Raw genomic sequence first — 23,803 nt, 5'->3', positions numbered from 1 at the left:
TCTGGACCTGAGAACCATTTATTTCCATAGGGAAGAAGCTCCCTGAAAAGGATCTGGCCACACAGATCTGTCCAAACTTTGAGGGTCACCCATATTTGAAGAGAAAGCAAGGTCCCTGAAGGAAGCAAAGAAAAGTCTTGAGAAAGAGAGAGGAGACACAGGATGGCCGAGAATCCTGGCAACTGAGGCCTGAGACTCTGAGGGGGGAGATGTCAGGCACAAGTACAGACACTGTGCCCAGGTTCTCCAGAGAGGTGAGGGGGAAGGAAAATGGGAAAAAATTCACTGAAGTCTGAACTGAGGAGACTCCTGGGACCTCTGAGAGAGTGATTACACCAGATCTAAAGCCTGGGCGAAGCAGGGCTGCAGTTGAAAGAGCGATGAGGGGAGGGATGCAGCAGGTTCTAGGCATCTACTTGAGATGTCTGGTAATGGAAGAAGGGAGGAACCCCCTGTGGTGGCTTTAGTGAACAGAAACAGATAGTTTTAAAAATAGGCAAACCTTGACCCTCATGGCATTGGGTGATACACTCGCGTGGGTAGCCTCTTCTGAGTGTTTCCATGTGTGGGGGAGTCCCACCTGCAGGCTGCAGGCCACAAGCAGCCCAGGATGGCTGTGAATGCAGCCCAACACAAAACTGTAAATTTACTTAAAACATTATGAGATGTTTTTGTGATTCGTGTCACAACGTACTTAATATATGGCCCAAGAAAACCCTTCTTCTTGGCGCAGAGACTGCAAAAGGTTGGAGACCCCTGATAGGGTTTTCTGGATTCCTGGCCAGGGCAGAGTAACCGAGCATCTCTGGTTAGAGTCTTACACCAGCAGCCATCAAAGTCCATTCCAAAGGTCACTCGGTGGCTAGCTTGTGCAAAGAGCAAATAGACCATGGGCACTTTTTTCTCAAATCCCATTATCTCTACAAAAATGACCTCTGGAATAGCACACAGAACTTCCTCTACTCATTTTGGAAAGAAGTATATTAGATATAGAGACACTGCGTTGGAAAATGAACAGCTAGTCCACATGTCTGGAGGAGTTGGAGCCCAAACAAACACAGACTCTGAAAAACACCCCAAAGGGAGAGAAGACTGAGTAGAGTAGAGGTGAACACACACACAAGATGAACCCCCCTAACTTCATCTGGCTGGCACCGATTGGTGGTGGTGGTGCCTCTGAAGAGGGGCCTGGAGAGCCTGTGAAACAGGAAGGGTCACGAGGCCAGTTCATAGTTCAGGACTTGACGTAAGGGTGGGAAGGAGGAATGGAGGTTGGAATCTGGGTGGTTCAGCTGTTAGCAACTGCCGCTGTGCGGTGGTGGGTAGAGGCTCTTTCACAACCAGAAGCCAGAGCGTGGCCTTGGGCAACTTTTTTTAAAAACTACGTAGGCAGAGATTCCAGAAAGCAATAACTTCAAAGAAAGCTCCAGTCACTTGAATTTGAGAATAAATTCCAACACTATAAGAACCTAGAGGCACTGGGGTAATAGAAAATCCACTTGGAATTTAAAATAATTTGGGCGGGAGAGTCAATGATTGACACGGGATACCTATTACTAAAAAATCCAGGCAAAATCCCAGTTATTGGAACAAGGAACAGGGTCCAAATTGATCACCACCCACCCCCATCCCAAGATAAGCAGGAAAACTCAGCTCCTAAATATGTACCCTGCTGAGAGACCAGATTAGTGGATTACTCGCAGTCTGGGATAAACCAAGGCCTGCAGCAAGGGGGGAAGTGAGAGGGATTGGTGCCAGAACCGGGTCAGTCATTGTCAAAGCTCTGTGTTCAGCTCAGCCTTGGGCACTGACTCCTGAAGTGTTTCACGACATCACCATGAAATTGTAGGGGTCCAGAACAAGTCACCCCAAGATGTGCCTCTGTGGTCGTGGATTATTCTGAGCTAAAGGCAATCACCAACCTGTGGGTTCAAGAGAAACTTCTGCCCAGCCGCCACCCCCCACTTTAATTACTTAGATAGCCTTTCTTAAAATACTTTAATTTTCACTTTTAATTTAATTTTTTAAAATAAACAAACGTTTAAATAGAAAGTTACAGAGGCCCTAGCTGGTGCGGCTCAGTGGATTGAGCATCAGCCTGAGAACTGAAAAGTCCCAGGTTTTGAAACCGAAAAAGACACCGGAGTTCGGGCTGCCTGTCACTGACAAACCCAATAAGCAGAGACAGGAATTGAATCTTTATGGGCGCTTTATTCGGATGGCTGGCGATCTGAGAAGACGACAGGTTCATACCTAACAGACCATCTTGTCTTTTCTTTCCAGGCCGAGGTTTTTCTAGCAGGAAATAAACAAGGTGGGCTGAGGGGTTTTGAAATTCACAGAAAAATTAATTGGATTAGAGAAAACCAACTTCAGTATTCTTGTCCTGAGTGCTGGTCTTAGGCTGTGCCCCAGGTGGTGGACTTAAGCTGTGCTCCAGGCCATGGTCTTTAGCTGTGTGCTGGGCAGTGAGTACAATGGCTCAGATATCATCTTGAGTTGCTTGCAGTCCTCCTGAGGAACCAGGGTGGAACTGCGATGGTCTCCTGGAGTCAGGGTGGGTCATACCTCAGTTCCTGGAACAAAAGCTTTTACAAGCACGGATTACTAAGCTTGTAACACTTCTTAAACTAAAATTTTCCAACTCATAAGTCCCCGATCAGTTTGATTCCGGGTCAGGACACACGCCTGGGTTGCAGGCCAGGTCCCCATTTGGAGGTGTGTAAGAGGCAACCAATTGATGTTTCTCTCACATATCTATGTTTCTCTCCCTCTCCTTCTCCCTCCCTTTCCCTCTCTCTAAAAACAAATAAAATATTTTAAAAAAAAGAAAAAAGAAAGAAAGTTACAGAAGTTGTAGAAGCGAGCCAGCTGAACGGTGGAAACAAGTTACAGAGACAGAAGAAGGGCACTTGGAACTTGGAAGAGCGAAGGGCAGAAGGGTAATGCAGCTGGGAGAGGAGAGGCAGGAGGAGAGCAGGCCTAGGTAACATTTCTTTGACCTATCTATATGGCAGAGAAAACCACTAATTACTGAATTTCTGCCTTTTTTATCACCCCGCAATGACCCTTTGAAACACAAAGGCACCTTACTTTATCCTTAGCTCAGAACACCATGTATTCCTCATTTGAACTTTATATCCCTGAATCTTTCATGTTTGCAGAGTCTCTGAGTCTCTCATATATGTGGGGTTCCCCTGCATTCATATATAATTAAATTTGGTTATTTCTTTTCTTATTAATCTGTCTCATGTAGATTTACTTATTAGATGAACCAAAAGAAACTTGAGGGTAGAGGAAATTTTCTTTCTCCCACACACAATTCTCCAATTCTCAGGGGACACCAACTAGATGTTCTACAATTTAATTTAATTCTGACACTATACACCTGGAGATAGCATCAGATCCTGAAACAGGTAGAATAAAATATTCCTGGAAATTGTTCCACTGGGTTAAGCCCTGCTGGAACTATGGCAGTTATCAGCAGGTAGTTATAAAACTACTATAGGTAGCTACTAACTACTATAGTTAGTCAGGAACTAACCTGACTTCTTATTTTTTCTTGAATTTCTTATTTATTGATTTTGGAGAGAGAGGAGGGGATAAAGAGATAGAAACATTGATTTGTTGTTCCACATATTTATGCATTCGCTGGTTGATTCTTGTTTGTGCCCTGATGGGGATTGAACCTGCAACCTTGGCATAGCAGGACAACACTCTAACTACCTGGCCAGGGTGTTAATATTTAAAAAAAAATATTGATTGATTTTATTTATTTAAAAATGTTATTGATTGATTTTGAGAGAGAGAGAGAAACATCGATTTGTTGTTCCACTCATTTATGCATTCATTTGTTACTTCTTGTATGTGTCCCGACTAGGGATAGAACCCGTAAACTTGGCGCATCAGGACCACACTCTAACCAATTGAACTACCTGGCTAGGGCCTGACTTCTCTTAAGTTTGTCTTTCAGATTTAAAGCAAGTCACAAACCCCAGAGACAAACTCAATACCTGTTTAGGAAATTCCCTTCCTGAATCCCACAATAAGCCTTGTACAATTCCAGAATGCCTCAGATTACAGACACATACTTGGACTTCAGTGGGATCACAATGTTTCTTAAAAAGTAAAAAGTCAGCCAACCCACACCCTGCTTGGTTAACCCCAGCAACTTCTGAGTTGCCAAGGAATAAGAACCCCTAAGCCCCACATTTGGTGCACAGAACCTGGGATGCTATCTCAGCGTTCTCACCCTCCGCAGAACCTCAATAAATCTGCCTTTGCTTTTATCAGTGTCCTGGGTTTAAATTCTTTTACATCAGGAGACAAGAACCCAAACTCGTTGATAACAATCCCATCTGTGAAGGACTTGGTCCCACATGACTGCCCATCCCCCTCCCCACTTCAGATGCCAATAGCAAGTCCAGGTTTTCGCCTGCGCTTCTGACTGATCAGCTGTAAATTGGAGGTTCCCATGACCCCCTCCTCAGGTTTGATGTATTTGCTAGAGTGGCTCACAGAACTTCCTTATGTTTACCAGTTTATTATGAAGGTCATTATGAAAGGTAAATGAACACCCAAATGGAAAGGTACATAAGGTAAAGTCCAGAAGGGTCCCGAGTGCAGGAGCTTCTCTCTCTGCGGGACTGGTGTGTGCCACCCTCCTTGGACATGACTTTGCTCGCCAACCCAGGAGCTCATCAGATCTTGTTGTTCGAGACTTTCCACGGAGCTCTGACTGGTGTGGCTCAGTGGGTTGGGCATTGTCATGCAAAGCTAAAGGTCACTGCTTCAATTCCTGAAGCACGTGCCTGGATTGTGCAACAGGTCCCTGGCTGAGGTGTACAAGAAGCCAACTGACGTTTCTCTCACACATTGACATTTCTCCCCCTCTCTTTCTTCCTCCCTTCCTCTTTCTCTAAAAATAAGTAAAATAAAAATAAAACTAAAACATGCCCTGACTGGTGTGGCTCAGTGGATTGAGCTCCAGCCTGTGAACTGAAAGGTTGTCAGAGCAATCCAGTCAGGGCACATGCCTGGATTGCAGGCCAGGCCCGATGTTTTTCTCCCTCTCTTTCTCCCTTCCCTCTCCTCTCTCTGAAAGCAAATAAATAAAATCTTTAGAACAATAAAAATAAAAAAATGTTCATAGAGCTTAATCTGTAGCCCCACCCCTTTCCCCCTTTCTGGAGTCAGGGGGTGGGGCTGAAAAGTTCCAACCCTCTAATCTCTAGGTTTTTCTGGTGATTGGCCTCATCCTGAGGCTATCTAGGGGCCACACCCTGAATCACTTCATCTGTATAAACTCAAGTGCACTCAAAAGGGGCTTCTTACGAATACAAAAAAGACGCTCCGATTAAACTGTATTTCTTTTGGTAACCAAGTTGTCTTAAACTCTGGTACATAATAATAAAACATCAATAAAAACAGCCCCTGAGCCCTGGCTGGGTTGCCCAGCTGGTTAGAGCATCGGTCCCCATAGCCTAGGTTGCAGGTTTGATCCTGGTCAGGGCACATACAAGAATCAACCAATGAATTTATAAATAAGTGAAGCAAAAAATTGATCTTTCTCTCTCTCTCTCTTCCTCTCTCCCACTTCCTGTCTCTCGAAATCAATCAATCAATCAATAAAAGAAGATGCTCCTATCACTCAGTAACTTAAAGGGTTTTAGGAAGTTCGTGCCAGGAGCTAGAGATGAAGACTAAAATATATTTCTTATTATATCACAACTCACCACATGGAATCAGAGAGGGTCATTGCACTGTATCATTCTGGCTTCACTTCTGGGTGGGAATCCTTGGAGCTCTCTGGGTTCTGACTGTGACCCCATCTCAGGGTAAGGATTCTTCTCCAGTCCTATGTAATGGGTGCCAAGGACAGCACAGGACTTGGAGAACTTGGCCTGACTTGGGTTCTATCCCTGTCAAGTCTGAGGAGCGATATGTAGGCTTTAGGAAGAACTGACTTTGTCTCCAAATGTAGCTTTCTCCAGTCTCTTTCTGCAGAAGCACCAGTAGTATTAGCCTCTTGTGGGGGCGACTTTGCTCGCAAGTCCCCCCGTGTGCCATGGATGAGAGTAAACATGACTGAGACATGATGTGATCTGTTTGGGGAGGAGAGGTGGCCAGTTTCCCAGAGGAAAAGGCCTTGAGCAGTGGCCAGTTTCTCAGGGGAAAAAGGCGTTGAGCCCCTTCCTCCAAGGGCTTTTATTGGGTTGCAATACACAGGAATACAGGGTGGCAAGGATCAAACAGTAGGTAACATTTCAAAGAAATCTGAGGGCTTAGTGTGAGTCAAAGTCTGTGAGGAACAGAGTTTTAGGATTTCTTGCTCACACCCTTAACATATGAATGAAAGCACTCTTAGCAGAGCAGATTTCACAGGTTTTTCAGGAATTCTTTGTGATGCCAGATTTTTCCCCAGGACATGCTCTAGCAAGGCAAGGAGCTGCACCCCTCCCCATCAGGTTTTCAGGCTTAAGGGGATTAGAGCCAGGAAGCTCTTCTCCCAGAGGTCATGGGGATTCAGGCTATGTCAAAGCAGGGGTGGGAGGGTGGGGGGTGGGGATGAGAGTCCATTGCTCTTTGTTGCAGCCCCTCACCCCCCGCCCCGAGTCCTTCCATGAAGGCCTCCCAAGCGATCGTGTCTGGCCTAGGTTGCCCCTCCTCTGAAGGGTCGTACCGCCGTGGACATTGACCATGCTCTGGGGGCAGGGAGGAAACTAAGGCAGCATTTAAGAGATTATTGTTACTTTTTAATTGTTTCCTTAGAAACAAGGAAACAATTACCAGAGACAAGCTATGTCTCCTGAGGCTCACATTCCAGAGGTCATTGCTCATCCTTAGCCACAGCGGGTAGAGAGTTACAATTCCCGAGACCAGGCAGAACGGTCCCCAACAGCCTCTGACTTGAGGCCAAGGATGACCAGGAGCCAGCACACTGCAAATCATATCTTCCCTTTTTAATTACAATTTCCACTTCAGTGCAGCTTGATATCATTCACGCTCCTGCAGAGTCCTGTTCCTATAGTATTTGCATTGCCAATTACTTCTTCATTCCATTATTCAGGGCAAGCAGTCTTCCTTTTATTTTTATTTTTTTTTTTAGATTTTATTTATTTATTTATCTTTAGAGGGGAAGGAGAGAGGGAGAGAAACATCAATGTATGGTTGCCTGTTGTGAGTCCCCTGCTGGTAGTTAGCCTGCAAGGAACGGCATGCAACCCAGGCATGTGCCCTGACTGGGAATCGAACCGCGATCCTTTGGTTCACAGGCCCGCGCTCAATCTACTGAGCTACGCCAGCCAGGGCAGCAGTCTTCCTTTTAATCACCAAATGTCCTCTATCTCCTGTATGTTAGTGAACCCAGCATGAAAGCGGACTGTTTAAGGGTCAGAGAAGCTCAAGGTCGGAAGGGGTCAGGAAACAGTGAAAGAGGCACCCTGGGGCACGTGAGCAGAGACCCTGTACAAGTAGGGACTTCAGCAGCCTGAGGCTGGGCCCACATATTTATTGAAACATAGAGACTGAGAAAGTGTCAGTTCAGTGTTGCTGCCAACCTGAGCAGGTGTTTCTTCAGAATCTGGGCTCTACTGCTGGCATTTGCACTTTTTTTATCCCATTTCATCAAATGTGGACCTAACTCTAAAGTCCATGTTTTAACTACTCTGTGTGTGTAGGAAAACTTAAAGGCAGCGGCCCTCATGTCCCCTACTATCTATCCTCTAGGAACCACCAATTCAACCAGGATGTGGAGGGAGAGACCTGAGACAGAGGCCTAGACTAATTGGCATCTGCATATTCACCTTGCAGTCCAGTATTTGGCATATGTTGGTTTTATAGTCAAGTAGTGTGCGTTGAAATGAAAAAGTCAGAACTACTCATGTATGATGCACCAGAACTTGACGTCCGTCACCTCTCTGAGTTCTGTGGATAAAATTACAATTGGAAAGGCAACAGGAAAAACACAAACAGGACCTGGACTGCAGGCAGCTGCTGGGGTGAACAGAAAACTCTCATCAATGACGTACTTCACTAATATCTTCCACCTCTGGGCAGATTTTTAACATTCTTCTGTAACCTTTAAAGAAAGGACCTGTTCACACACATTCCTGCCAGACTAACGCACATTCCTTTGGCCTGTGCGTCTTCGTATTTTGCCCAGATGCTCTTCTACCTCCATCTGACCTGTCAAAATGCTACCCTCCTGAGATGCACACTGATTGTTTGATATCCTGAAAACACAGCTGTGTTCTCTTTTTACGTTGAAACAAACAGCAGCAATTGTTACCCATCCCCAGTGGCTTATTCCCCCCCCCTCCTGTCTGCGTACTTGCGGGCAGGTGACTTACTCTCCTTAAGACTGAAAATCGTCCAGTTGGAAGCTGTAGCTCCTCCTGGGCTAACCCCCTCAACTTATCTTCAACATCCCCTTTTCTCTGACTTTCTGGAAAGTCAAAGCAGCCCTGTCTAGGCTCCCCTGTTGCTTTTTTCTATCCTAAGCCCTTCCTTGTATCAGCATCCCCAGCTTTAATAAATGTACTCTCAAAAAAAAAAAAAAGACAGAATATCCTCACCTGAAAATGAGAGTATTTACAACTCTTAACATAAAATAAATAAAAATCATTTTAATGTAAAGATTTTACATATTTATTTTTAGAGATAGAGAAAGGGAGGGAGAAAGGGAGGGAGAGGAACACTGATATATGAAAGAAACGTAGATAGGTTGCCTCTCACACACCCCCAACTGGGAACCTGGCCCACGACCCAGGCCTGTGCTCTGACGAGGAACCAAACTGGCAATCTTTCAGCTTGCAGGCTGAGCCACACCAGCCAGGGCAAAAATACATTTCCATAAATGAAATTATATATGCCTTGCAGGATCCTAGAATATAGTAAGGTTTCAATAAACATGAATCTCTTTTTTCTCTTTCTGTTCATCCCAATATAAAATGATTCGTACATTTTTTGCCATCCAATAAAACTTCTTTTGTGAGAACAAAATGTGTACATTATACCTTCTACCTTGTCCTATAGTATGAACACACATTTCCTCTTCAGTTTGTATTCGTCCTTAAGGGTTTGAGGCTTAACTTTATATGAGTTGTTTTACCTTCCAATCATTGCTCCAAATTGACAATCTTAGTACCTTGAACATAGGATATACTTAAGAAATACTCATTTTGCTGAAAGCATGAATAAAAATAATAAAGGAGGAAAGGAAGGGAAAAAAGGAGAAAAATTGAAAAATAATCTGCCTTTCCATACACTACAATAAATATGAAGTCACTGTGTTCATTTTTAATTTACATGTATATATGTAATTTACATATATAATTTTCATATTTAATTTGTGTGTGGTGTGTGTGTGTGACTTGTGAGCTAAGATTTTGTTATTTACTCTCTGTTTTACCATTTGTATAATAATTAGAACAGTGCCAGCCAAAAGTAAATGCTACATAAGTTTTTACTACTATGAGTTTAGTCCCTGTCAGATACTGTCAAATATTATCTTTCAACTGCTGTTTCAACTGAGACAAGCAGGAAGATCTCTGGGCTTTTGTTCTGTTTTGGGGAAGAGAGGCTTTGGGTGAAAGCAGAATCCCAGTTGGTCAGCTAACAGAAAGTTCCACCTGTGAATGCTGCCATCTAGTGTTCACTTCATAAAGCTAGCTAGAAGCACCCGTCCTTCCTCTCAGCAAGGACAATTTTAATAGTGTTTTGTTATTGGATCTCAGGCTTTGGGAAATGTTGATAACCAAATGTAAACAGAACTTTTGGCAGTAATGAGGTGGTAACTGGGGAACTGGAGAATTAATATTTCTATCCTCATTTTATTTTTAAAAATATTTGTATTTATTTTTAGAGAGAGGGGAAGGGAGGGAGAAAGGGAGAGATACGTGAATGTGCAAGAGATGCACAGATCAGCCTCCTGCACAGTCCCAACTGGGGACCAGGCCCGAAACCCAGGCATGCCCTCTGGCTGGGAATTGAACTGGTGACCTTTCAGTTCACAGGCCAGCACTCAATCCACTGAACAACACCAGCCAGGTCTGCTATTCCCATTTTAGAGATAAGAAAATAGAGGCTTAGACAGTTTAACTTGCTCTCTTTTTTTGAAGTTAATTGAGAAAAGAATCAGGATATGCACCCTGTCACACTCTATGAGTTTTCATCTATATCCCAGTGCCTATTATACCTTCCGAAGTCCCAGAAACAGCCCATAAAGTCTGGTTAATATCCGCATAGATTTCTACAGTGTCTGTACTTGAGAACTGCTATACTAAAAAAAACACAAAATTCTCTACATGTTAACATTCTTGAAATAAATTCAAGAATTTGTGCACCCCCTACTGCGGACCTGGCCTGCAAACCAGACATGTGCTCTGATTGGGAACTGATCCAGTGACCCCTCGGTTTGCAGGCCAGCGCTCAATCCACTGAGCCACACCAGCCAGAGCTAATCAAGGGTCTTGAAGAAAGCAAGGGATGCAGCCAAAAAGGTACTGATAATAGGAAACTAACAAATGATTTAGACCAAGCACCAAAGCTGTCTGAGAATTACTCTTGTTCTCAATACGCCAAATGAAGTTGACAGAAATTGCTTTCTCAGAGGTGGCTCTGATGATGCGTGCCTTTATGACAAAGTGAGAAAGAATCAAGGTGGTACCTAGGGTTAAGAACAGCAAACCAAATGATTACACAAAAGGAAAAAATGAGAAAATCAAGTGATATTTCTAGACTGGGCTTCCAAACACAGGCAGATGTTGAGAACCGTCCTGCCTGGTTTCAGAAGCTGTAACCGCCCCGCCCCACCCCCCAAGGCTAAAGCTGAGTAAAGAGAACTTGGGACCATAAGCCACAAAGGAAACAAAGCTTATTTCCCTGGCAGGTGCACTGCCTCTGTCCCCTTTACTTCACTCTGCTTGGCCCCGAGGGTCTGACCTGTTAGCCAATGATGGGTAAGATTCCTCAAGGAGAGATGACCTAAGATAGGCATGGTCATGAAGGAGCCCTCAGGAAAGGACTTGGGGGGGCTACAGAAAAAGGGGGTGATGGACCCTCACCCCTAAGCTTTGACATAGCCTGAGTCCTCCTTCTGTCTGGGAGAAGTCTTCTAATCTCTTAGCTGCATTACTTCCCCTGCCTGATTTAAGCCTGAAACAATGCCAGAAGGTGGAACAGCCCTGGGCTACAATGGGCGGGTTCCCCAGGGTGATCAGGCCTAAGAAAAAATGCACAAAATCCTGGGAAACCTGCTTTGCTAAAAATGCCCTCAATTTTCTGATAAGGGTCCAAGCCTGAAATGAGTTTGTTTCCCAAGGTTTTATAGCCCCTTAGCTAACTGACCAAGGTTTTATAGCACTTTAGCTTATTCTGAGTCAGAATAAGCCCTCATAGTTCTTTGTATGTTATCTATTGTTCACTTCTTACTGCCTGACAATGATTGATGAGTTTTACCTGTATTCCTGTGCAAAATGAACCCAATAAAAGCCCACTGAGGAACAGGCTCCTGGCCCTTCTCCTTTGAGAATTAGGCCACCTTTCGTCCCCAAGTGGTCATGTCTTGGTAGACTTATTCTCATCCATGGTGGATGGTGGGGGCTCTGCAGGCAAAGCCCCTCTCCCTCGCCAAGGCAGAGATAAGAATCTAAGGTGAAGCAGAGAGAGAATGAACCAGAGATAGCACCCCATGAAGCAGAGTTCTGGAGTACGGTGAACCAGTGTTGGAACCCCAGATCTCCCAATACAAGATTTGTGAATTTGGTCTGGGCACTTAAACTTCCTGAGCTTCAGTTTCCATTTTCCTCATTTTTAAGATGAGAAAAGGTAGTAACACTTCTCCCTCAAAGTTGTTATGAATAAATGAAATAATGTGGTTTTTATGAACAGTAAAGTGCACAGTGTGAAGTAACTGGATGCTCAAGAACTGGCAGCTATTAACTAGGAAACAAAAATCTTGTCTAGTCAGGGGAGAGGACCCATAGTCATTTCACCTCAGAAGCTGGAAGTAGATAGAGCTCAATTCAAATGAAGAAAAGTGCATGGGTTTAAAAAGAGACTTGGAGACTGAAAGTGGCGAGGGCCAGGTCAGGGAAGGCTAGACTCCAGAAACCAGGATGACACTCGTGGTTTGTGAAGAACAAGGGAAGGCACGAAGGCGCACTGCCAGGGACTGAGTCTGGAAAGCATGTCCCCAGCTGGAACTCCTCTGACTCCTCTGGTGTTCCTAACAGTCCCCAAAGCTATGGAGCTATTACTCAGCTCCTTTTACAGGGACTTCCCTCTTTTCTTCTTTGAAGACTCTCTGGGTTAAGTAGAAGAGGTATCTTATACTCCTTGAGAAAAGCTTGGCAGCCCTCTGAATCATCTCATCACATTTAATCCATCACCATACACAAAGGATAGTACTTTCTATGTGTTTTGTGAATATATACACTTCCTTAAATATTTTTTTAAATTAAAAAAAATCATTGACTGTAGAAACTGGAAGGGAGAGAGAAACATCAATTTGTTGTTCCACTTGTTTATGCATTCACTGGTTGATTCTTGTATGTGCCCTGACTTGGGATTGAACCTGCAACCTTATGCTAAGTGAGCTACCCAGCCAGGGCCACACTTCTTTAGACCCTAACTTTCACCGCTATAGTTCAAAATGCCTTCATCTTTTGTTGGACTCTTGCAATCATCTCCTAACTGGAATCTTCATTTCTACTTGTACCCATGCCCTCCTGCATTTGCAGAGTGATACTTTACAACAAAAACAAAAAATATGATCAAATCTCTCTTGCTTAAAACCTTCTAATAATTCTAACAACAGGATGAACTCATAGTTCTTTAACATTGCCCACAAAGCCTGTATTACCTGGCCTTTGTCTCTCCACACTCACCTTGGCAACTTTCCTCTTTACTCATAATATCCTCTCTGCCAACAAGGCTCATTCCATAACTTTTCACCTGATCAATTCCTCCCTACTCTTTAGATCTCTAATTAATTTGTGACATTCACAGAAACTTACACAAATCTTCCAAATGAGGTTTGGTCTTTCTGTTTTATGCTTTATTAACTCCCTGTAGTTTGACATGCATGCCCTTATCACAACTCTTATTAAATAATAGTTGTTTAGTTATTCTGAAATATTTACAGCTCTTTGGATTGACAATAAGCTCCCTGAGGACTTATATATTATACTCAAAGCTATAAATCAAGCACATAGTACAGTTACTAGCACATAGTAGGCACTCAATAAACAATGTCCTTGATTATTCATATTTTCATCTCTGGTCATATGTTTGTACATGTGAATGCTAAATATATAAAACAAGGACAAATGGAGATGATCTCCTGAATTCTCTGTGATAGTTGGAGGCTGTTCTTTGCCTACTTATCTTATAGGAGGGAGACTCATTAAGAGACTCATGACAGTAAATTTTCTCCAGGTCTGACCCTGAAAAAAGTGGTTTATCCATACAAATAAAAAATTTAAAAAAGCATGTCAACTACAAAGGATGGGAGAAATCAGGCTGGCTTTAGCAATCACTATATCAAAACTGAATGCTAGAAGAAAATGGGACAATGGTGTACAATACACACAGGTAAGAGAAAAAAAGTTAATGCATGAAGGAAACATTCAGCAAGGTGTCCTGAGATATAAGAGTGTTAAGAAAATGAGTGAATTCTCAAATCTCTATTTTCAGTTATGAAGGACTAGGTTATTCAGACCAATATGCCCACTGATAACAACTAACGATGCTGAATAAACTAGTTAAAAAAAACTTTCCAAAGTATCAAATTGCTGACAAGATAGTAAGAAACTATTAAGCCAAAAGCTAAGAGGAGGTGGGAACCCAAAAAAGCAAATGGGGTACAAGAACACAAAAGTTACTCTTGCCCTGAGGATATTTTCCAGTCAGGAAATAGCTAGCTTTGTTTTCTGTAGCTTCACTGGTTATGAAAGAACAGCCAAGGTCCAGGGCTACCCAAGGTGAAAACGCTCTTCCCATATTAAGTTGGGACTCTCAAGGGTAAGGGTGAACCGGTACCCCAGAACTTTAGAAAAGGTAACTTTTACATCGACTTTAGGAGGAGAAAAAAGAGAGAGAGAGAAAGCCATCTTTGCATAGATGTAGTCAGTGGGCAGCTCTTGTTCTAATTTGTAGCCTGGGTTAGCAATGACCCAAGGAACCTCAAGCCACGAAAATTGGTCTCAGACTGAGAAGGCCTCAAGGCACCTAGTAGGAGCAAATGAATCCTCTTTGGAGAAAGCTACAAATACTTTTTCTCACATAGTTTTTCAAGGACAAGGAGTGAACACACAAGGAAACTAGACACTGAGGACCATACACAGAAGTATTAGGCGGCAGAAAGGAAACTGAAAATAATTCAGACATCAGAATTATTATGACAGATACAAAACAAATGATTATTATGTCTAAAGAAATAAAATAATCCTAGTACCAATTAGTGGGAAATGGCAGAGAAACATGCTGAAATGATCCTTGTGTGTGGCATCAGCAATATCCAGACCCGGGAAATCTGCAGTCAAAGGCCCCAGGTTTGTCAACAGAAAATTGTAAGAGAAAGCTTTCAATGTTTTACTATTTATTAAGTAAGGTGTTACATGGTTGGGTTTTATTTATTTATTTATTTATTTATTTATTTATTGCAGATACACTTTGTCAGGTTAATTTCCCTTCTCTTGTTAGTAAAAAAACCCCAAGTTCAGCTGCTCACTGCTCAAAAGCCAATACCAGAGACAAGTGGTGGGTGGAAAGGAAAGTTTGCTTTTTTTTCCAGGAAGATAATGGGATAATGTCCACAGACCATCTCCGAAGTTCCAGACCAAGCAGAAGAGCTTTCAAGGGCAGGAAGAGAAAGAGGGAGTTCTAGGGAACTGAGAGAAGTCTACTTCTTCAGTCACAGATAAAACTTTTTCACATCAGACTCCTGGGCATCAGCAGCTGGTCTCAGCTACCTTGAAGACATTCTTTCCTTCTGCAAAACAAGTTCATAGATTCTCCTGGAGACCCTGAAGTTATCTCCTGCTTGACAAAGAGACAGTAAATTAATAAGTTGTGACTACATTTGTGAGAATAAAAGAAACTGAGCAGAAAAAGTTGCTAATATATCAACTAAAGTCTCATTGTTAATTTATTTAATTCTAGGTGCCAAAAATACAAAGGGCATTAAAATCACAAAGGGCTTGGCTACACTCCTGGTTTTCCTTGAGCACCTACAATAAATTTTTAATTTAATCATTTCTTCACATTTGAGATATTTTCTCCATTAGTTGTTACCTCTAATTCTCATGTTAAAAACAACCTAACTTGCTCATAATGTAGTGTTCTCTTTATACAAAACTAAATTTGGTTAATTTTTGCTTACAAGTTTCTGCCTCTACACTGATGAGCAAAACAGGCATGCATACAACAATTTGCCTTCAAATGGACGTTTTTAAACTTTTCAAAAGAATTTAATTGATTTTTAGAGAACGAGAGATGGGAGAGCAAGAAATATGATTTGTTGTTCCCCTTATGCATTCATTGGTGGCTTCTTGCATGACCCCACGGGAGAGGGAACCCCAACCTTGTCATATGGGGACCATGCTCCAACCAACTGAGTTACCTGAACAGAGCTAATAATCTATTGTTCCTGTTAGGTTTTCCTATCAGGGTTATACTAAACCTCATAAAAAGTTGAAGTGTTTCCTGTTTTTGTCTCCTGTTCCCCATATATCTGGGGGTATTTGATTAAAATGTAAATTTTGTTTTTCTTATGTTTGGATGGACTTGCCAAGGAGCCAGGGTGGTCTGGAGTCTGCTTTGAAGAAAGATTTTGGACTACTCTTTTAACTTATTTTTAACTATTTTGGTTTTCTAGCTCCGTGCACTTGGGCAAAGTACCTCCTGTGAGTTTCTCCATTCCGAAATCACTGCGGAGGCCTCGGGCCACACAACTGAGGAAGACGCACACGAGGGACGGTTACTGCCGGCCTGAAAAGAAACGGCCTTGTTACCGGGTGGGCAGCCGGGCCCAACGCCCCTTCCCCCGGAAACCGGGTGCTGACGTCACCACGCGACAGCGTCCCCATAGGGCCTCAAAGGAACCTGTTGCATTGTGGGACACGCGTGCACACTCTCAGGTCTCAGTGCAATCGGTCGGGCATTCCTACGGGTGTCTGGAGCACTTGTTTCTCCCTCCTGCACAAACAGCTTTCCCTTCTGGGAAGAAGAGAGACGGTCCCATTTCAGTCCCATTTCCGGGGCACATGGATAGTCGAGGAAAGCCCTCCAGTCCAGGGGCCGCTAATCGTAAGGGGCCTCACCCCGAGCCTGAAGCTCGTCAGAAGCCCACGTGACTCACTGATGCTACTATCTCCTGCCGACCCGCCCAAGGGCCACGTGACTTTCGGTCGCTCGCTACTTTACTCTTCATTGTAGCAATATCTTCATGAGCAGTGCCTTAACTATCGTTATACTTCCCCACCCGCCTAGGTCCCCGTCCCTAGGCACGTGCATAGCCCATGGCTGGCTCCTGCATTAAGTCTCCCAGACCCCACTTCCATTTCTTCCTCGGGGGGGCAGAGATGCGCGCTCAGCTGTCTGCCCCTCGGGGGCTCTGGAGGACAAGGTAATCCCACAACTGGCGGTCAGGGGAGTCGAGACAGGCAGTTTTCGATCGCTTGTGCTGAGACTGCTGCGTTTGGTACCCAGAAGGTGGGAGGAAGTGGGTGTCACAGGCAGGGTGGCGTGGCGGTCCTAGAGACTCGTGCGTGTGCTGCTCTGGAGAGATCCCGAGGTGGAGCAGGAAGGAGCTTTGTCGCCAAGAGACCCTTGCACTCTCCCCACTTGGACGTTTTGGGGAGTGAACGTGTGTCCCAGGCGTCCGTTGAGCACATTCCCAACCTTAAGCCACAAGAGCTTCCTCCTCCTCTAAGGGAGGAGGGTTTCAGGGTTTAAGCACCACTGATTTCTGGATTTCTGCTGGATAGCTTCAACTCGCCGCCCCCCACCCCGCCCCGCCCCGCCCCAACCAGGCTTAACTCAAACCTGCCCCATGGTTCATATGGGCATATGAATTACAAAGTGCCCCCGTTTTCTTTTTTAGGTTTTTAGCTACTAAGTTAAAAAAATACTTTCTTCCTTATTCCTGCTTTCCATCCCCACCCCATGATAGTAGGACTAATCCACTGTTACTAGACACTTATGATATTTGGCACAGTTTTTCCTGGCTACTCTTGTTGAAACGCTTGCTTCCAAAATCTCAAAAAATATTTTCCTCTGCTTAATTGGTTTGCTATTTTATTAGAACTTATTTTCCACCCTGGCTGATGTAGCTCAGTGGATTGAGTGCGGGCTGAAAGGTCACCAGTTCAATTCCTTGTCAGGGTGCCGCATGCCTGGATTGGACACCCGCCCCCACCCCCAAGTCCCAATCGGGACACTGAAAGAAGCAACTGGTGTGTGTCCCTGTTTCTCTTCCCCCTTTTCCCCTCTCTCTAAAAATAAATAAAATCATACAAAGAAAGAAAGAACATATTTTTCTTCAAGTACTACCTTGTCACTACCAACCAAACAAGTCATACCTGACTTTTAGAAGAATGAGAATATTTTTATTAGCATTAAGACCATTTCAAAGTGAAGTTGTCTCTGCTCCAGACATGCAACCATGATATTCCTGTGTTAGCAAATACAGATGAGGCTGCTTCAACATTTCAAATGTCATAACTAAGAAAATTCTTGAAAATAAACACAAAGCTGCCTATTTAGCTTTTAGCTAAAAATAGCTTGTTGGAAAACATTTTTATGAACTAGTCTAGCACACTGTGAAATATGTTTTTATTGAATGAATGAATGGCTCCTCTATGTGAGGTTTAAAGATCAAATACATGATTTATCTGACCAATGCACATGTTGGTAGCCCTGTGCAAATGCTATTTGCAGGTCTGTGGTTAAAAAGAATGTTCTTTCACTCTGAACCATGGAATCAATCACTTTATCAGGAATAATTATACATGTTACTCCTGCTTTTTCTTCATAGGTAAGTAAACTTAATTCTAAGAAATTACTCTCAAAACTTCTACTAAGAGTTTTAGTGATTTTTAAAAATCCAGTCTATTTTTTTTAAGTTGTCACTTGGTTTTTTTTAATTAAATATTTTATTGTTCTGTTACTAAAAATCCAGTTTATTTTGAACTTAAGTTTGGTCAAAGGTTTTAAAGTCATATGATTAAAAAAATTGAGATGTAAAAAATATATGGTAAAAAACCTATTTTATATCCTTGCAGCCTTTTCACTTAGTTCCCAATGTACTTTATTCCAAAGACAACTAGTTGGGTGTTTGTGCACAATCATGGAAATACTGTATAAATACATTTGTTTTCCTCCTTTACTTTTTTTACACAAACAGTAACCTAATACATAATATTCTGCATGATGCTTTTTTTTTCTTTCTAAAATATGGATTCCTGATCTCAAAAAATGTCTAAAAACTATTAACTGATGAATATCGTCCAGGCTTTGTAAAGCACTCATCAAGCTGCTTATCATACAGTACACTGTCACACATGTTTGCCTCCTTTTTCCTGGTTACCCCAATATAAGAAGATAAAATGCCATGTGATACTTCATTTGTGCTCTACTAACAAAAATACATATGCCAAAAATTGTACCTTACTCTGAAATTTATGTCACTGTCTTATTTCCTCTATGACACTGGTGTGAAAATTTAGAGGGTTGACCTTAACCTGAATGTATTTCCTAATCTCCTACCCTCAAATGTTACATGTTGTACATTTGATAAATACTTGTTGAAGGCATGAATGAAAGAAAAATAGGCATAGAATAGAGAGATTCTTTTAAAAAGAAAAAAAGCTTAATATTATGGACAACATAATGAGGTTGTGTTTCTCATTTTCCTGAGAAATGATTCAGGAAAATTCCCTTCAGTCTCTCCATCACCACAAAGACGAAATCTCTTTGTGTTTACTCTCTTAAAAGGGAAGTAAAATATGATGCAGGGAGAAGATTATAAAAAGCCTCTACAGATGCTTCATTTTTCCAAATGAGTAACTGCTGTCCTACTGGAAGCAGGTGAGAGGGTCCCTAGGGAAGCAGAAATGGGGGTCAGAAAGATTCCACTTTACAAAAAGAATTGGTTTGGGTTTTATCTGGAGGGGGAAAAAAAAAAAGTGTCATTGACCCAATCTTGTCTAGAGGCTGCCCTCTAGTGTTCATTTCTGAGAATATGTCCTGACTAATTCTGTGGTTCTCTTATATCAAGGACTTTTTTTTTAACCTTTTTTTTTTCTTAAAGACTATAGTCTTAGATTTTATTTACTTTTAGAGAGAGGGGAAGAGGAAGAGAAAGAGAAAGAAAGGGAGGGAACATTGATGTCCAAGAGAAACTTGGATCAGTTGCCTCTCTCATGCCCCCATGTGGGAACCTGGCCTGCAACCCAGACATGTGCCCTGACCAGTGACCTCTTAATCCACAGGCTAGTGCTCAATCCACTGACCCACGCCAGCCAGGGCTTAAACCTTCAAAAGAAAAACTGTATTGATTTTTAGAGAGAGAAACAAAGAGGACAGAGAGAGAGAAAGCAAGAGAAAGAGAAACATCAATTTGTCCACTTCTTTATGCATTCATGTGTTGATTCTTGAATGTGCCCTGACCTGGGATCAAACCTGCAACCTTGGCATATTGGGACAATGCCCTAACCAACTGACCCACCAGGCCAGAGCTCAAGGACTGTTTTTATTAATGTTTTACTGTTATGTACCAGATTGTAAGACAATTTGGTTACCAAAACAAATACAGTTTTAGAAAGCAGTAATGTTTTTGTTTAATCACAGACATAAAAATACTGCCAAAACAGGACTTTAGGTCAGCAGGTTAATATTTTTGAAAGAAATTATTCCATTTCTTAGTGATGTCTAGCAATTAAAACAAATAATACTCAGGTTACCTTCTCCATTCTTATTTTTATGATAATGCTTTTCAGGTAACATTTATAGCCAATACGATCCACTTACTGTGTATCATCAGTGTGCTGGACTCTAAAAATATTTCATCGAAGCCTTACAATTCATTGAATTGAATTCTATTTCCTCTTGCCTCCAGGTTTATTGAGGTATAATTGACAAAATTTAAGTATTCCTAGCACCATTTTATGGATAAGAAATTGCAGTCCAGTGACTAACCTTTATGTCAAAGAGCAAGTTGGCTAAAGAACCCACATCTGTCATACTCTAAGTCCGTGTGTTTTCATCCGTACCACAACGCCTAGTAAACTTCTGAAATTCAAGGGAAGGCTTGCAATCCCTTTACTGCTTTCATATTCTGTTAGAAAGACTAACCAACTGCATTTAGAAACTACTGCATTATAAAAACCATCCAAACCCCCACATTGGTCTGCAGGACCACCTAGAACAAATTGTACTCTTGAGACCTGATCCAAACTATTCAAAATTCTAAGTTAAAAACACTAGGGTGGTTTTATTCTTGAGTTCTGCTAGAATGAATTTATAAAGTGTATGAGGGGTTTTTTTTTTAGATTTTTAGTTATTTATCTTTTAGGGGAAGGGAAGGAGAGAGGGAGAGAAACATCAATGTATGGTTGCCTCTCATGAGTCCCCTGCTGGGAACTGGCCTGCAACTCAGGCATGTGCCCTGACTGGGAATCGAACAGTAATCCTTTGGTTCCCAGGCCTGAGCTCAATAAGTGTATGAGTTTTTAGGTTATAGTTCAGTTGCAACACATTTCAATTGAAATCCCACATTTTACATTACATTGACTTAATCCTTTAGCTATTTCATATTATTTTAGTAATCCAGATTCTTATATAGAATCAAATATGCTATGCCCTCCAAATCTCAATTTTACCTTGTATACAAACTGTTTTCATCACAATAGTCAAAAATACACACAATTAGTTTTAATTAAAGCAAAGTATTCAATTTCCTAGTTTCATTATATAATGAATTTAATCACCTTTTGAAACTTGACAAATATATCATACTACTCTCTAGTTTGGAATAAATATTTTAAAGAAGCAATATGACTCATTAATGAAACATTTATGAAAGAAAAGAGGGCACATTGATTTGACACCCAGCTTTTTACAACCTGAGCTTCTGTTCTTAGGCAAGATTATTTTCTTTAATCCTGACAGCAATTCTGTAAGATTTGCAATAATTGTGTGATATTGAGGCAAACTACTGTCCCAAGTAGCCCAAATTTTAAGGGGCTCAACACAATAAAGATTTACTGTTTACTGTTCATTTCATAGTCTGACATGGACTGGTGGTGGTGGTGAATGCAATCATTCAAGGGACCAGGTTTCTTCTGCCTAGTGCTCTACCACCCGTGAGGCATGTAGTCTGGCTTCAGGGCCAAGCTTCTTACCCATTCCTTGTCTGTGCTTTTTTCTAATGAACCCAAAGTTAGAGTTCTCTTTGATCCTAAGATTTTTTTTAGTTTTAATTATAGACATATAATACTGCCAAAACAAGACTTTAGATCAGGTTAATATTTCTAAAAGAAATAATATTATAGCAAACTTATCTAATAGCAATTAAAACAAATAATACTCAGGTTACATAAAGTTGATTTTAGCCCTGGCTGGTGTAGCTCAGTGGATTGAGCGTGGGCCTGTGAATCAGACGATGGCGGTTCGATTCCCAGTCAGGGCACATGCCTTGGTTGCAGGCCAGTTCCCAGCAGGGGACACACCAGAGGCAACTGTACATTGATATTTCTCTCCCTCTCTCCTTCCCTTCCCCTCTAAAGAAAAATAAATAAAATCTTTAAAAAAATAAAGTTGATTTTAAAATAATTTAATTCATAGAATATTCAGTATCATACATAGTCATTCACACTGTCAAGTCATCTTTCTGGCTAACACTCCACAAATACATTCAAGCAAAAATATTCAGAAACAAACTTTTTGCATTTCATACATTTTTCTATGAATTGAAGTTTCATGACAACACTGATGAAATTGTCTAGTTATATAGATGTATGTGTATATATGCTTTAATTCATTGGTAAAGGGCAATTGTTCTTGACATCTTAAACACACACACATTTTTAATTTAACAAACTATAATACAATTGTAGCATTCCAATTTTAATTTTTTATGTTTTAAGGTGAAAGTATCCATTTTTAAATATTTTATTTACTTATTTTCAGGGAGAGGGGAAGGAAGGAAGGAAGAGAGGGAGAGAACCATGTATGTGCAAGAGAAACCTAGATTGGTTGCTCTGGCCTGTGCCCTGATTAGGAATGGAACTGGCATCCTGTTTTGCAGGCTCAATTCACTGAGCCACACCAGCCAGGGTACAAAATAATTTTAAGTTTTAAATTTCATACAGTAATTTACTTTTATTGAGGAAATTTTTAATATTTTTAGTCATTTAGGTTAGGGGTTGGATTTTCCTGTCAAGAGTTAGATAGTAAATATTTTAAACTTTGTGGGCCAGTCTCTAACACAACTACTTAACTCCACCATTGTAGCTCAATAATAGCCACAAACAATACAGGTCATGGCTGCATTGCAATAAAAGTTCATTTACAAAAACAGTTCGTAGACCAGATTTGGTCCATGAGTAGAGTTTGCTGACCCCTGATTGAAACTGTCAATAGAACCTAAATAATATTAAAATCTTAATTACAACAACACAGTTAGTAATTTTACTTAAGTAGGGGACAAAAAAATAAATATGGAATAAAAAACAGTTCATAAATTATGTGTCTTAATTTTATTACTCCTCCAAACAATCAGCAGTCCATCAGCAGAACACCTGAACAGGTGCATATTAGAATCAAGAAGGTGGGGAAGATTAAGAATGAGTAAGGAGAAAATCAAGAGAATAGGTCTCCTAGAGGTGAAGTAAAGAAAGCAGGTTGGCAAGAAGAAAGACATCTTGTGCAGTGGTGGAGAGAAAAATCTAGTGAATTAGCTTTGAGGAATAATGGGAGATAAGGTACTGAGGTAGTAATTATAGACAATTTATCCGTGCCAGCACCACGTTTGTTACTCATTGCTCTTACTGTGATCACTCATATCTCCTTGCCTCGTATGTGGAGTTGGAAGCCTGATATTATACACCTTGGGGGGGAATACACCCAAGTGTGTACTAGTGTAAAGCAAATTCAAATAGTATTTGTGCCTTACAACCATGAATAAATATCATGTTCCCTTTATCCTCACTCTGCCTTCTTAAAACCAAGAAAATATTTGGGATTAGAGACCACAGAGGTTTTCAAATAAGCCAACGTTATTGAAATGGAATCTTCACTAATGTATAGTATAACCGAAATAGGAAACAGCAATTTCTAGCTTTAAGACTGGGCTAGTTTTTCTCAGTAGGAAACACTATAGAAAAAAGTCCCAAGGGGCTGCCACTTGAGACCCTTTCGGGCATTTAAGAAAATTCATCTTACCTTCGCTGAACATTTGCGTGTTGTGTCACCTGTCTCTTGCGGTATAAAAGGAACTAAATTTGACACCTTGAAGTCCTAATTTTTTTTTTAGTGCAAAAAAAAAAACCACACAAAAACCCCGAAGTCTGCAATAACCTGACTTTGATACAGTAAGTGAAACTGGGGTGCATCAGCACTTCCAATTTTTTTCAATTTCAGCCCCAAATGGACTCGGTCCAAGTGTTCCTGAGAAAGTATCTGTTCATGTTCTCCATCTGAAGGCTCAGCACCTGCGGGGGCAGAAAGTACTGCACACAGGTAGCTCCAAAACACTGCACTTGCACTCTCTGAAGTTTACAACGACGTCACCGCTCCA

General features: G+C 41.6%; 1 long non-coding RNA gene across 1 annotated transcript; it reads right to left on the bottom strand.

The window, feature by feature from the left end:
* Positions 1–14,663: 14,663 nt before the first annotated feature.
* Positions 14,664–16,802, bottom strand: LOC118997643 (uncharacterized). The gene is made up of 2 exons (XR_005068701.1): positions 15,904–16,802; positions 14,664–15,042 (listed from the first exon to the last, which is right to left on the bottom strand). It is a non-coding gene; the product is annotated as an uncharacterized LOC118997643 (long non-coding RNA).
* Positions 16,803–23,803: the final 7,001 nt, after the last annotated feature.

The sequence above is a fragment of the Sturnira hondurensis genome, unplaced genomic scaffold, assembly GCF_014824575.4.
Source record: "Sturnira hondurensis isolate 20B ecotype Veracruz unplaced genomic scaffold, ASM1482457v3 Scaffold0013378, whole genome shotgun sequence".
NCBI lineage: Eukaryota > Metazoa > Chordata > Mammalia > Chiroptera > Phyllostomidae > Sturnira > Sturnira hondurensis.
Note: the sequence above shows the minus strand (reverse complement) of the source record. Positions and strands in the feature narration are given on the sequence as shown.